This window comes from Phascolarctos cinereus, unplaced genomic scaffold, assembly GCF_003287225.1.
Source record: "Phascolarctos cinereus isolate Bilbo 61053 unplaced genomic scaffold, phaCin_HiC Scaffold_726;HRSCAF=1367, whole genome shotgun sequence".
NCBI lineage: Eukaryota > Metazoa > Chordata > Mammalia > Diprotodontia > Phascolarctidae > Phascolarctos > Phascolarctos cinereus.
In genome coordinates, this window is record NW_027556098.1 from 417220869 (window position 1) to 417234410 (window position 13542).

The 13542-nt window shown below is 46.3% G+C and overlaps 1 protein-coding gene across 4 annotated transcripts in view; it reads left to right on the plus strand.

The window, feature by feature from the left end:
- The first annotated feature begins 3345 nt into the window (after positions 1 to 3345).
- The window catches only part of LOC110219955 (homeobox protein otx5-B-like), a 62020-nt gene continuing 51823 nt past the window's right edge, over positions 3346 to 13542 (plus strand). For 3 of the 4 annotated variants that reach the window (XM_078145946.1, XM_021003734.2, XM_021003740.2), the window contains exons 1-2: positions 3346 to 3510; positions 4913 to 4997. The gene's annotated coding sequence lies outside the window, so the exon portion shown is untranslated. Of the gene's footprint in view, positions 3511 to 4254; positions 4485 to 4912; positions 4998 to 13542 lie in introns of those variants that run through there. The other variant, XM_078145945.1, reaches the window with a different exon arrangement.

Here is a 13542-nt window from a genome sequence, read left to right on the forward strand (position 1 = left end):
TGCAGACCTACCAGTGGTATTGCTGGATCAAAGCATATGCACAGTTAGATTGCCCTTTGGGCATAGTTCCAAATTAGTGCAATGACTTCTCACCAACCCAAAACAACATAGCACATGGGCTGTGAACTGTCCAGAACTGAATAGGAAGAAGAGGGTAATTGGGACTGACTTTGGAAAGATGGGCATTACTTTTGATGGGTCCAAGCATCCCCAAGAAACCAAGGCATATCTTCTTAGCATCAATATTCTCCTGGTCCTGGGGGATGGCTGTGAGTCATAGAATAGCACAGTCTCTGAGGAATTAAGGTTATAGGCTTCCTCCAGGAAAATGGAAAGGAATGTGGTAGGCACAAGCAACTTGCAACCTATAAAAGGCAGTGCAGAAATGGTACGTAAAAAATGCCAATTCACAAGCATTGATTAAGCCCTAATTATTGAAAGTACTCAGAATACAGAGACAAAAGTAAGGCAGTCTCTGTTCTCAGGAAGCTTACATTCCACGGGGGGGGGGGATACCATCAGAGAGATGTGTGCCTAGAGAAGGAAGTGGACTGATCTTAGGTGAGAGCAAGTCATAAGAGGCTGGGATGGATACCCCATGTATGCCAATAGATTTGACGTATCATCAAGAGATTAGGAGGTAGAGGCCCAGCATGTTGAGGCCACTGTCCCTGGAAGATTGACAGGACGTGGACAAGAGCTGCAATGGATGAGAGAGCTTGAGTAGATTGCATTTGGTGTCTTGAAGGGAGTACCCACATCTATTCCTCTCTTTGCACTGGTTGTCCCTGTCTGTCACTACTGAGTTTGTTCTAAGAAACACAAACAAAATTAGGCTGCATGTGCAGGTTTATTTGTCTCAAAGCCTGTGGAACATTCATTTAGAGATAGGCATGGGAGCTCATTATAGACAATGATCTGAAGGATGGACAGACAAAGGGGACGTTACATCTTCAGAGTAATTCCCTCTTATCCCTCCATCTCTTCCTGGCTCAGGATGCCTATGTCAGCCAAAATTAGAGCCTCTATATGTGTTAACCATGATATGAGAAAGGAATTTCTCAACTGGATAGGTTGTAAGTACAATAAGATAGGAGAAGTGTCAAAGTGTCAATTGAAATTATAGACCCAGGATGTCTGTGTTTCTTCCATCATTAACATGACATCATATAATATAATACAGTATGTGTCTATAGAATACCAAGATAAGAAAAGTCCCATTATTCAAGACAGTGCTTGGGTCAAGGCACCTTGACTTTCGCAGAATAATGCTTCTGGGCAGCTTCATCTGGCCTTGTAGTGGCTGACACTGGAAGGGGCACTTTGGGTTCACTCACAGAACAAAGCAAAGCATGTCTGTTATGCCAGAGCATGCAAAGCATCATGGTAGGTTGAGCTCAGAGTGAGCCAAAATGTCTCTCCTGATTGGCCAATCCAGGTTTTAGGCCTTTCTCAGGTGGTCGGGGTTCAAATGGTTTGGGGAGGGGTTCACATCCCCTATATATACCTGGAATGATAGCAGCTAGCATTTAGAGAGTGCTTTAAGGTTTGTAAAATGCTGTACATAGGTTATCTCATTTGACTCTCACTATATCCATGGGAACTACATGCTATTAGTTTACAGATGAGGAAACTGAGCCGGAAAGAGATTAAGTGACATACCCAGGGACACACAGCCAGGAAGCACCTGACAGAGGATTTGGACTCAGATCTTTCTGACTTTGTGTACACTTTCTTTTTTAAGTCTACACTTCTTGCTGAAGGACACCTTGAATTCCATAGTTCTGAGTCCTAGGAGGGCTAACACCAATCATGTAGACCAGGTGCTGCACCTAGTCCAGCCTCAATGTGGAAGAAGAAGAAGTTCACCAGGCTGCCTATGGAGTGGCATCCTGCCTCATCTGGGAAAACTGAACAATTGAAATCTTTTGTGCCTATCTGTATGGGGATTGGGTCTGTGAGTGGCTGTGGCTCTTCCAGCCTGAGCAAGATAGGGAGACCTGGTCTCCAAAAATAATTAAATGAATGAATGAATGAACAATCAACCCCCCCCCACAATAAACAAGCCTTAAATTTGAAACAAACAAAAAACCAAATCAAAACAAAAAGTCTACATTCTTTTCATTGTGCCACCTAGCTGCCTCTCCCCTTCTCACCTCTGTCTTTGGCTTCCTTCCAGACTCAGTTCAAATGTCCCCTTCTTGTAGGAAGCCTTTCCTGTTCCCCACAGCTCCTGAAGCCTTCTCCTCTGAGATTATCTGCCATTTGCTCTGTATGAAGAGAGACAGAGAGAGACAGAGAGACAGAGAGAGAGAAAGAGAGAGAGAGAGAGAGAGAAAGAGAAAGAGAGAGAGAGAGAGAAAGAGAAAGAGAGAAGGGGAAGAGAGAGACAGACAGAGAGACACACACAGAGAGACAGAGAGACAGAAAGACAGAGACAGAGAAACAGAGAGAGACAGACAGAAAGGGAGAGACAGAGGCAGAGAGAGAGCGACAGAGAGACAGAGAGAGAAAGCATGTGTGTGTGTGTGTGTGTGTGTGTGTGTGTGTGTGTTATTTCCCCCAGTAGAATGTAAACTCCTCAAGGACCTTTTAAAATTATTTTTCTCTGTATCCCCAGCACTTAGCACGGGGCTAAGCACATAAGACCCCCTTAATAAATGCTTACTGATGAATGCAGAACTGCAAATAGCTACTTTTATCCAGGGGCCCGCCCCACAAGGCCGGTCCAGGACAAGCTGCGGGGAGACAGACTCCCAGGTACAGGGACATTCTAAGGCCACACGGTCAGTACTGCAGAGCCCGCCCATCTCTCACCCTCATCCAAGGAAATGGACATGAGTGCAGGGACTGTTCTTTTATTTTTTATTTTCGTATTCCAAGTGCCTAGCACAGCCCCTGGCACACATCTGGTGCTCAATAAATGCTTGTTGGCCTGTTGACTTACTATTTAAACTGACCAGAGTCAACTAGCATTTATTAAGCACCTCTATCCAGACATTGGGTTAAGCCCTGCTAACCAAGAATAATTCATTATTTCTTCACCATTAGTAATCATCCAAAAAGCCCGAGGGGTCTTTGGGGACCACCTCAGCCTGCTCCTCTACAGAGCAGGATAAAGCGAAGGCAGACAAAGGAACTCATCCTAGGTCTGGGAAAAATGAGGCTGTACAAAAAGGTGGGGGATGGGGGCTGATGGAGGTGGTGCCGTGGAGGCCAAGGGGGAGGGGACTACGCGTTTGTATCTCATACCACGTGGGCTAAGCCTAGGCCCGAGGGGCGCGCCCCTCTCTTGCGCAGGCGCAGGAGCCACCGCTAGCCGCCGGACTTCTTTTCCCAGAAGGCACTGCCGGTGACGATGCCTCCTTTTCAGTCCCTGGACCGCTCTCAGTCAGTTGCCATGGAAATTGTCACTAACGAGGAGTGGGGGAGGGCCGGAAATGTCGGAGCAGGGGCCCAGGCCACCCGAGGGGGACTTCCGCTTCCTCGTTGTCCTCTTTTCCTCGCCTGGTGAGAGAGGCCGCCTGAGCCCCCTGTCCCTCCCCATCTTGTCTCGCGCTGCCCCGTCCCGGCTCCCGCTCGCCCCCGTCGTCGTCTTCCTTTCCCTCCTTCCTCCTCCTCCTCCTCTCCCTCCTTGCACCCTTCCTCCTTTCCCCTTTTCTTTCTCCCCCTTGCTGCCTTGCCCCCCTTTTCTCCTTTCTGCCTTTGCCTTCCCTCTCCCTTTCTCACCCTTGTCCTTTCTCCGTTTCCTCCTTCCTTTCCCTCCCCATCTTTTCTCTCTTTCCTCTCCCTTTTCCTGCTCCTCTCCTTCCCACTTCTGCCTTCTCCTCATTCCCCTCCCCCTCTTCATCTTTTCTACCCCGTTCCCTCCTCTCCTCCTCCCCCTGTCCCCCTGGTCACCTTAACTCTCCTCTTTTCCCATTTCCCTCTTTCTCTCCCCCTTCTCCTCCTTTCCTTCTCCCCTCTTCCCTCCCTTCTCTCTGTTTCTCTTCCTCTCTCTCTTCCTTCCTCCCACCCTTTTCCCCCTTCTCTTCCTCCCTTTTCTGCCCTTTCCAGACTGCCTTTTCTTTGGATTCCATATTCCAGAGTTAGAGCCCTATGGATTGGGAGGTTTCATCCTGGAGCTGAAACTCCTGGAATGAACCTGGTCACAGGCCTGCACCCAGCCTCTGAGCCTGAGCTTAGGGGAGAAAGGGCATTCAGTGGCATTCATTCATTCATTCATCATTCATTCATTCATTCATCATCAATCATTTGCAGGCCTTGTATCCATCCCTACTGCTACCTTGGGCTAAACCTGGACCCCAGAATTTAAAGTCGGGGAAGAGAAGGAGAGGGGGGTGTTGGTTGTTTGTGTTCCCCCTTCAGGGACTTGTGTGGTGCCTTCATTTCCCTTAGATAGCAAAGCTCTTAACCCTTTTCTCTCTCATCTTGGGAACTAGGGGTGTAGAACTTCACACTTGTGCTGCCTGGGGCATTCATTGGTAAGAACTCTGGATTTAGGGAGCTCAGTTTTGAATCCTGGCTGTGCCATTTACTGCTTCTATGTGGTACAAACATTGTGTAAAACCTGAGATGAGCTAATCTCTGAAATTCCCCTTAAGCCTTCAATCTTTGATCCTACAATCTCCTCTTCTGTAGAAGTGTGAGGTTTTCCAGTCACATCCATGGGGGTTTGAAGGAAATGCTATTTACTTGTTCTCAGGAGGCCATCCTTCAGTTACTTGTGTGTAAAATTTGTCCTCCCCAGGCAGCAAGGACTGTGGCCCTTTTCCCTTCTCCTGGGAGCAGAGGAGCAAGGGTTGTGCCATCTTTTTCTTCTAACCTCAGGCCCTTTCTGAAGGTGGGGGATTTGTTTTCCCTGGGACCAGGGAAGTGCCAGCCTCTCTCATGTTTCCTCTCTGCTTCCCAGCTCTGCCTCTGAGGACTCTGCTCTTCCCCAAGAGGGAAGCATTCAGGAGAGAATGTTCCCTGTGATCCCAACAGCCAGGTGCCAGGTTAGTTGGATTTTCTTCTTTGCTGAAATAATACCTAGATTCTCAGGGTGTGCAAATGCTTCTGGTCCATATGCCAGAAGTGAGGAAACTGGGTCCGTTGTGATGGATGCAGTCCTTACACCTTGAGGAATGCTTTCCAGAATAGCTGGTGTCAAGTCAGTAAGCATTAATTTAGTGCTTCCTATGTGCCAGACCCTGGGCTAAGCACAGGGGATACAAAAAAGGGCAAACTCAAGTCCCTGCCCTCACAGAGCTCACACTCTAATGGGGGAAATAACCTGGGAACAATTGAGGCAGCTAGGTGGTATAGTGGGTGGAAAGCTGGACCTGGTATCAGGAAGACCTGAGTTCATATCCAGCCTCAGACACTTACTATCTGTGGGACCTTGAGCAAAAAACTTCACCTGCCTCAGTCGCTCATCTGTAAAAGGGGATCCTCCCAGGGGCGTTGTGAAGATCAAATGAGATAATATTAGTAAAGCACTTTGCAAACCTTGAGGCAACCTATAAATAAGAGATAGATGGAGATAATCTCAGGCACTAGTGTCCCTTTCCTCTGACCCCAATTAATTAAATTGCTCAGCAATTTATTACTGCTATGTGCTTGGTACTGAGCTTGGTGCTGTGAATTCAAAAGACATTGAATTGACAGTCCAGTTTATTATGGAGATTTCAGTTTCCTTGAGGGAAGACCAACTATTTTATATGTATTAATGATGCCTCTTCTAGCATTGTTTTTAAAAGGACCAAAATGAGTAGGTAGAGACATTCAAGTTTTTAGAAATTCAGGGAAAAAAGATGTTGATAACGGGTTCAGATGAGAAATGAAGGATTCCTGAAGAAAGTACATTTTGGTTTGATATGGGTAGCATATGTTTAGTTGGGGAAGAAAGGAATTAACCTGTTACTTGTGGTAACTGGTGAATAGTCCCTAGCCGTATTTTCCTGTGGAAGGCAGCTCATGGTAGGGAAGCATTATAAAATTAAATGGGATGGGTGCCCATTGTAGTAAACTGTGAGTATCGTTCTCAAGTGACTCATCCCAACCTTAATAGTGAACAAATCTTTGACGTAGGCAGGGAAACAAATGCTGCATATGGAGAGAGGTATGAAAGGCTAAAATTTAGGGGCTGAGATGAAGGTGTATGTGGCCTTTCACTCAAGGTAAACTCAGAGTTCTCTATAGGACTGTGGCTGAGGCACTGAAAGAAAAAAGGTGAAGAGAAGGATACTGTGAGCCTAAAAAGTTCAGTGGAACAGTATGCCTTGGGTAGAATTGGAGTTGGCCATTTGGGAAGAAAGACTAGTCAAAGTGGGGAATGTGCTGGAGCTCTATGAAGAGTTTAGAAATGAGCAGGTTTAAAATAGTCACTTGCCTACAGAGCATTGAGTAGGTGAAGCTTGATGTAAGCTGTACACAGATGAGAGTTCTCTCACCTTAGTATGGCTTCTCCTTACCAGTCTCAATCCTCATTGTTCTCTTTTTCACCTTAAATGGAGCCACTTAGATTACTGCAGTAGCCTCCTACCTGCCTTTCACTTCTCTGTTTGTCTTTCCCCATTCTGTCCATCCATCCATCCGTCTATCCATCTGTCTTTCCATCCATCCACCTATCCATCCATCTATCCCATTGTTGCCAGATTCAGCTTCCTCATGCAGACACCTGAGTGTATCATTTGTTTGTTGAAGACACTTCAGCGAATCCCTATCCACCTGTGCATTACAATTCACATTCTTTTTTTTTTGAACATTCAGGACCCTCAACAATTTGAAATCATTTCCCCCCTTCCCTTTTCTAGTCTTATCTGAGAGAATTTTCCTCTTTGTGCCCGTGCTCTAGAACAGTGGTGTCAAATTAATAATGAGGACCACTGAGCTGTGTGTATGATCTCCGTGGGCACATGTTGACTTCGTTTTAAATGTAATGTCATCTGTGTCTTATTGTGTCTTTATTTGTTTTGTTCAATATTTACCAATTCCATTTTAATCTGGTTCTGGCACACACAGGAGTGATGCATGAATGTGGCCCAGGGTTGAGACCTCTGATCTAGAATCATGAATTGGATAAATGCCACCCCCATGAAGAGCCCCTCTTGCGCATGCTGTTTTGCCTGGCACCACAATGACCTCTGTCCCCTGTACCTACCTGCTGAAATCCTATAAGACACAGCTGAACCACACAGGAAACCTGTCCTCACTACTCAAATGAAATAATATTTTTGACAGCACTTAGGACAGTACCTGGCAGGTAGTGGCCACAATATCAATGCTTCTTTCTTTCCCTTCCACTGTTCATATCCTGCATCCAGTGATGAGAATTCTCTTCTTGCTTCTCACAACACATTTGGCTCTGCCTCTTTTATGCACTCACCTATATCCTTTGGCATAGCTTTCCACTCAGTGTAAACTTCAGGACAAAGGGACCATGCCTTCTTTAATTTTTTATCTCCCCCTGTGCTTAGCTCAGGATTTTACATGTAGTAGACTTTTTTTTTTTAAAGACCAGATCTCCCTATCTCTTCTCAGGCTGGAAGTCCAGAGACCACTCAAGGGGCTGGTCCTACTCTGATGGCCTTGGGGCTTTGACCTCTGCAGTCTCTGACCTGGGCTGGTTCTTTCCTACTTAGGCAGCCTGGTGGCCCCTCTGCTGTCACAAGTTCACATATTAAAGCTGCATTTAATTTGGACCCTTGATGTATTTGTTGGTTTAGTGCATGGAAGCTCAGACCTCTGGAGCTTGAGAGATCCAGCACCCTTTTTCCTGGTAGCAGGGATTACAAGGATGTGCCACCATGCCTGGCCTGTAGGGGACAGTAAGGGCATTCTGAGGTGCCTGGGGGACATATTGAGAAGTTGTGGGATATATACAATTGGGAAGAAAAAGGAGAGAGAGAAACAGAGAGAGAGAGGGACAGAGACAGAGACAGAGACAGAGACAGGGAGGGGGAGAGGGAAATGGAGCAAGCCCTGAAAGTAGTTCAACTAGGAGCACAAATTGGGGAATGCTGGAGGAGAGCAAAGGGAGAGGGGAGAGAGAGGGTGGGGCAAGTGCTGATTGGGTAGTGCAAGCCGGAAAGAGAAGACACTGTGACTTATCTGAAACTTGTCTTTCCAAGGTACCAGTGATCTTTTCACTACTAAATCCAGTGACTTTCTCAGTGGTCATCCTAATCTCCCTGTTGTGTTTGAGAGCGTTGACCACTACTGCCTCTTCCTAGATATTCGTTCCGTACTCCCCCACCCCCCTTCATCTCCCCTCTATGGTTTTTGTAATGCTACTTTCTCCTGCTTGCTCCAGGCTCTGCCCTAGGTGCTGTCCTCTCCGAAATAATCTCCTCTGTTCCATTATCATCTCTAGAGAGATGATTCCCAGTTTGAATATTCAGCCCGAATGTGTCCTCTTAACCCCAGGCACACATTTCCAGCAGCTGGCTGGATGTAGCATCTTATCTCAGATTTAGATGGCCTAAATATAATCTGTTTTCTCCCTTTCTACCTGACCATTTTCCAAATTTCCTGACAGCTGCTTGGGTAGGTGATGTAGTAGATAGAGTGCTGGACCTGTAGTTAAGAGCTCAGTTCAGATCCGGCCTCAGACATTTACTAGCTGAGTGATCCTGGGCAAGTCATTTAACCTTTAACTGCCTCTGTTTCCCCAACTGTAAAATGAGGATAATACTAATACCTACCTCTCAGGGTTGTTGTGAGGAGCAAATGAGATGCTATTTGTGAGGTACTTGGCACAGTGCCTGGCACATCATAGATGTGTAATAAGTGCTTCTTCCCTTCTCTCCCTCTCCCCCCAGTTCTAAGGTTCCCTGATATTCTCAACCTCAGAGCTGTCTCTGTTTCTTCCCACTCCTTCACTCCCAGGACTGGATCAGTTAGTTGCCAGATCTCATCAGTTCTTCCAGCATTCCTGGCATTAGCCCTCCATCACTTTTTACTTGGATGAAGGCTTCAGTCTCCTCATTGCTCTTCCTCTTTCCTGTCATCTCAGGCCTCTCTGATGTATCTTAGCACATTGCTGTCAAAATAATGTTCCCAAGGTAAATGGCTGATGGGATCAGTATCGTACTCAGAAAGTGTCAGTGGCTCCCAGGTCCTTCCAAAATAAAATAAAAACTCCTCCACTTGGCATTGAAGTCCATCCACAAATGGGCTCCTGTCTGCCTTTCTAATACTTCCACTCCATTTCTCTTCCCATTGGCTCTGCCTTCTTTCTAAAATGGAATTCCTCCTTGCCCTTCCCTCTTCATTCAAGGCACAGACCAGATTCTGCCTCTTTGGCAAGCCCTGCTTCTTTCCTTCTGTTGTTAACTGCTCTCTTCCCTCAAATGACCTTGTCTTGACTTCCCTGCATGCCTTCTTTATCCCCCCAATTGCATCCAAGTTCCTTGTACACCAAGACTTTTGGTTTTTTTCTTTTAACCTCCTGCACCTAGCACAATGGCTTTTGCATCCTGCCTTTGACTAGTGTACAATCTTAGGCAGATCCCTTAGCCTTCTGAGGCTTAGTTCCCTCATTTTGGAAATGGGAGAGGCCTGGAAAATAATAATGGAGACCAAGGAAGAGGAAAAGTTAGTGAAGCCAGACATCAGTTCTTTTAAAGGCTTTAGTGAGGTGTCAGGCGTGGGGTATGGCCTTAAAATACATGGGATACTTGGGAGAGTAGAGGCAATGAAAAAAAAGAAAGACAAAGAAAGAAAGAAGGTAAGAAGCCATTCAGCCCAACAAGTAAAAAAAATTACTGAAGCCTGTGCCTGTGGGTGCGCATAGCTTTATGCCAAGCACCGGAAATGCACAGAAAAAACCCAAATTAGGTCGACTTCAGTGAGTTTTGTTAGTCTTATATTTTACACTTCATTTTTATTGATATATTTTGTTTTTGCATTTTCGAAATACAGCCCTCTCCTACATAGATTTGTGTTATAACAAATATTAAAACCAGAAGAAAAAACAGTTTAGCAGAACTAAGCAGGGTAGGAGAAAAAAATTTTCAACTCAAAAGCATATGGGGGAAAAAATTTTTAAAAAAAATTAAATTAAATTAAAAAAAAAAAGAACTAAGCAGGGTAGCTGGGTGATGTGGTAGCCAGAGCCAAGCCTGGAGCCAGGAAGGCCTGAGTTTAAATCTGGCCTCAGGCACTTACTGGCTGTGTGACCCTGGGCTAGGCAGTTTACCTTGTTTGCCTCAGTTTCCTCATCTGTTAAAATCAGCTGGAGAAGGAAGTGGCAAACCACTTTCGTATCTTTGCCAGGAAACCTCTCTGTGCCCTCCCTGCGGGGTTGGGAAGGGCCAGTCAGCCTTGCAGCTGCACATGGAACTCCGCAGCCAAGTTTCCCCACCTTCGCAGGGAAGAGGAGACCAGACTCAGGCGTTCTAATTCTGCAGCACTGTTTAGGCCGTGTTTTGTTCTTTCTGCTGTTTTCTCTTCCACGTGGAGGGGCTTAGGGTCGGGGCACCCCTGCAGTCTGGAAAATCCACGTAAAATTTTTTGGCCCTCCCTTCGTACCAGAGACTTATTACGGTATTAAAAGATACAATATGTTGATATCATACAATACTATACATGTATTTTATGCATTTCTGAGTTTCTAAATTTTTTTCTGTGTCATCTGCTGGCTTTCCTTTGTAGTCTGTGACTTCCCCAAAATTTCCATTTAAATTTCTTATGCTGACCGTGATGAGGAAAGTTGTGATGTGGAAGGGATAACTGGATTTATAGTGTTGTCACTGGACACATGTGTTTCTAGTACTGCTTACTTCTGTCTGCCTGTGTTCATACATGTCTTTCCCATACTTCTTTGCCTTTTTCATAGCCATCACATCTTATGACATTAGAGCCATGTACCACATAGTGTGTTGAGCCATTTTCCATTTGATGAGCACCTGTTTTGCTTCCAGTTTTTTGGTGCCACAAAATATGTTGCTATGATTATTTTGGTGTCTGTAATTTTCCTGGGGCATATGCTAAGTAGTGGGATTGCTGAGTCAAAGATTGTGGACAGTTCAGTTACTCCTTTTGTGGAATTCCAGAATGCTTTCAGAGCGACTGTATCAATGCAGATCTCCACCCACAGGTGTTGGTGAGCTGATTTTCCACAGTCTGTCTGACGGCTATTTTCATTTGATGTCATCTCTGCCTCTTTGCGCAGTTATTTTGCATTGTATGTCTATTATCATTAGTGATTTATGGTAGTTAATAGTTAGGAATTCTTCCTTTGATAACTGTGTCTTTGACCACTTAAAGGTGCTTGTTTTAGAAGGTGTTCATAGGGCCATGAACACACGAGTACTTATTTCCACCCCCTAGGCAGAACAATTTGATGTTTAAAGGGAATTTATTGGTTTGTAGCAGGTTTGATTCCAGCTAAGACAGGAAGAAACATTGTATATTGGCCCAAGAGAGCTCACGTCCATGTCTGAGAGCAGAGCCTTGGTCTCTAGTCAGGTGAAGTGCACCTTTCCCCCCTTGTAACCGTGACAAGGATAACCACGTGCTTCCCCTCAACTCACTGAGCATTTATCACCTAGTTACTTTGCTCTAGAGAAGATACTATACTTTGGGATACACAGATAAAAAGGAATTGCCTCTGCTTTCAAAGAGCTCACATTTTACTGAGAAAATAGCTCAGGGATTCTGAAATTGTGCCTGGGAATGTTGGCTTTTGGTTTTTTTAGATAGTATGGAAGCAGATGTAGTGTGTGCCTATGATGTGCTAAGCATTTTACAGATATCTCATTTGATTCTCACAACAGCCCTGGAAAGTAGGTGCTAGTTATATCCTCATTTTACAGTTAAAGAAACTGAGGCAGACAGACATCAAATGACTTGCCCAAGGTCAGACAGCTAATAAGTGTCTGAGATGCCCAGGCTTCTGTTTGCTACCTTGTTGCCTCTCCTTACACTGTATTCCCTGGTCCACCAGCCAACGGAGCTCTGTGGTAGAGAGGATAGAACATGATCTCTGTCCATGTAGAGCTCTTTGCTCAGGGGCTTTCTTCTGTCACTGGGGCTGGGTAAGCTGTCTTCCTTATCTTGATCTAGGCACCCAGGATTATTAAGTCATCTAGGAAATCACCTTTCTTCCAGAAACATTCTCTGTATTTATGTAATGGCAGTTTCATCTACCCTGTCCTTTTAGAAAGCAGAGCATCTCCCCACAGTATCACCTCTTGGTCCCCCAAACCCTTTCTGGGAAGAGGTTGTTTGAATGATTCTAAAGGAAAGGACACTTTCCCAGTTGAGGGGGCTCTGTTTTTTCCTCTCGGTGGGGTACAGAGCTGTCTGATAATGTATTGGGAACAGAGGAAGGAAGGGTTAGAGAAGGCCAGCTGGAGCTCTGACCAAAGAAAAGTTCATCCTTCTCAGGTCAGTCTTCCTGGAAGCTGGATCTGAGAAGATGCTGGACCGGAAAATGCTCCTTCCTAAGGTAGCATTGATTTACCTCGGGCATATTTTGTGGCAGGTGGGAAGCAGGATGCTGGTGTCAAGGGCATGATAAATGAGCTGTTGATTAGCAGGGCCTGAGAGCCACCTTTCTGTTGGGGATAGGTTGAGGATTTTATGAGACGGATGGGATCTCTGAGTGGAAGGCGTTGCCCATTTGAGTATCTACTTCCTGCCTCAGTCCAGCCCAATGTGGCTTGCCTCATGGTACCTGGGGTACATCTGGGGTAATAGTAGCCTGGCGCCCAACGTCAAACATTGCTCCAGCTGGAAAGCCTTAGGCTTAGGTGCCCAGCGTTCTAAGTGCCAAAGCCGGGGCTCCTTTGGGAGAGGATTTCCCTGCCCCAGCTGGAGTCAGGGCTGGGCAGGCCTGGCCGGCCCTGACACCAGCTGCGGCTGATTGCTAAGAAGGCTTGCATAGGGGAGGGGCAGCAGAGTGACAAAAGCCAGATTTATACCGAATTTTTGTACTGTGAAGGAATTTTGTGTTTAAAGCCAGCCAGCTTCTCACCATGGTTTTTGAGGGTGGACAAATGGCTGGCTAAAACTAAGTTTGAGACACTCCTCCTTAGCTTGCTTAAGCCTTACCGCCCAGGGGCGCATGCGTGCTAAGAGCTTCCAGGCAGGCAAGCCTAGAAAGTGCTAGAGCTGGCGCGTGATGACGTCATTGTCTCGTACTGCGCGCAGCCGTTCTGTGTCAGTCCGCCGCCTTTCCGTGTCAGTCCGCCGCCTTTCTGTGTCTTTCCGCCGCCTTTCTGTGTCAGTCCGCCGCCTTTCTGTGTCAGTCCGCCTCCGCCGCCAGGTTTTTCCATGTCAGTCCGCCGCCTTTACATGTGAAGCCGCCTTTACATATCAATCCGCCGCCTCCTCTGTGGGGCTTTCCATGTCAAGGCGCCGCCTTCCATATCAATCCGCCGCCTTTCCATGTCAGTCCGCTGGCGCTGCGGTGCCTTTCTGTGTCAGTCCGCCGCCTTTCCATATCAATCCGCCGCCTTGCCATGTCAGTCTGCCTCCGCCATTGCCGAGGAACTTTCCATGTCAATCCGCCGCCTGTGCCTCTCCGCGCCCCTGGGAATTTACGTGGCTTCA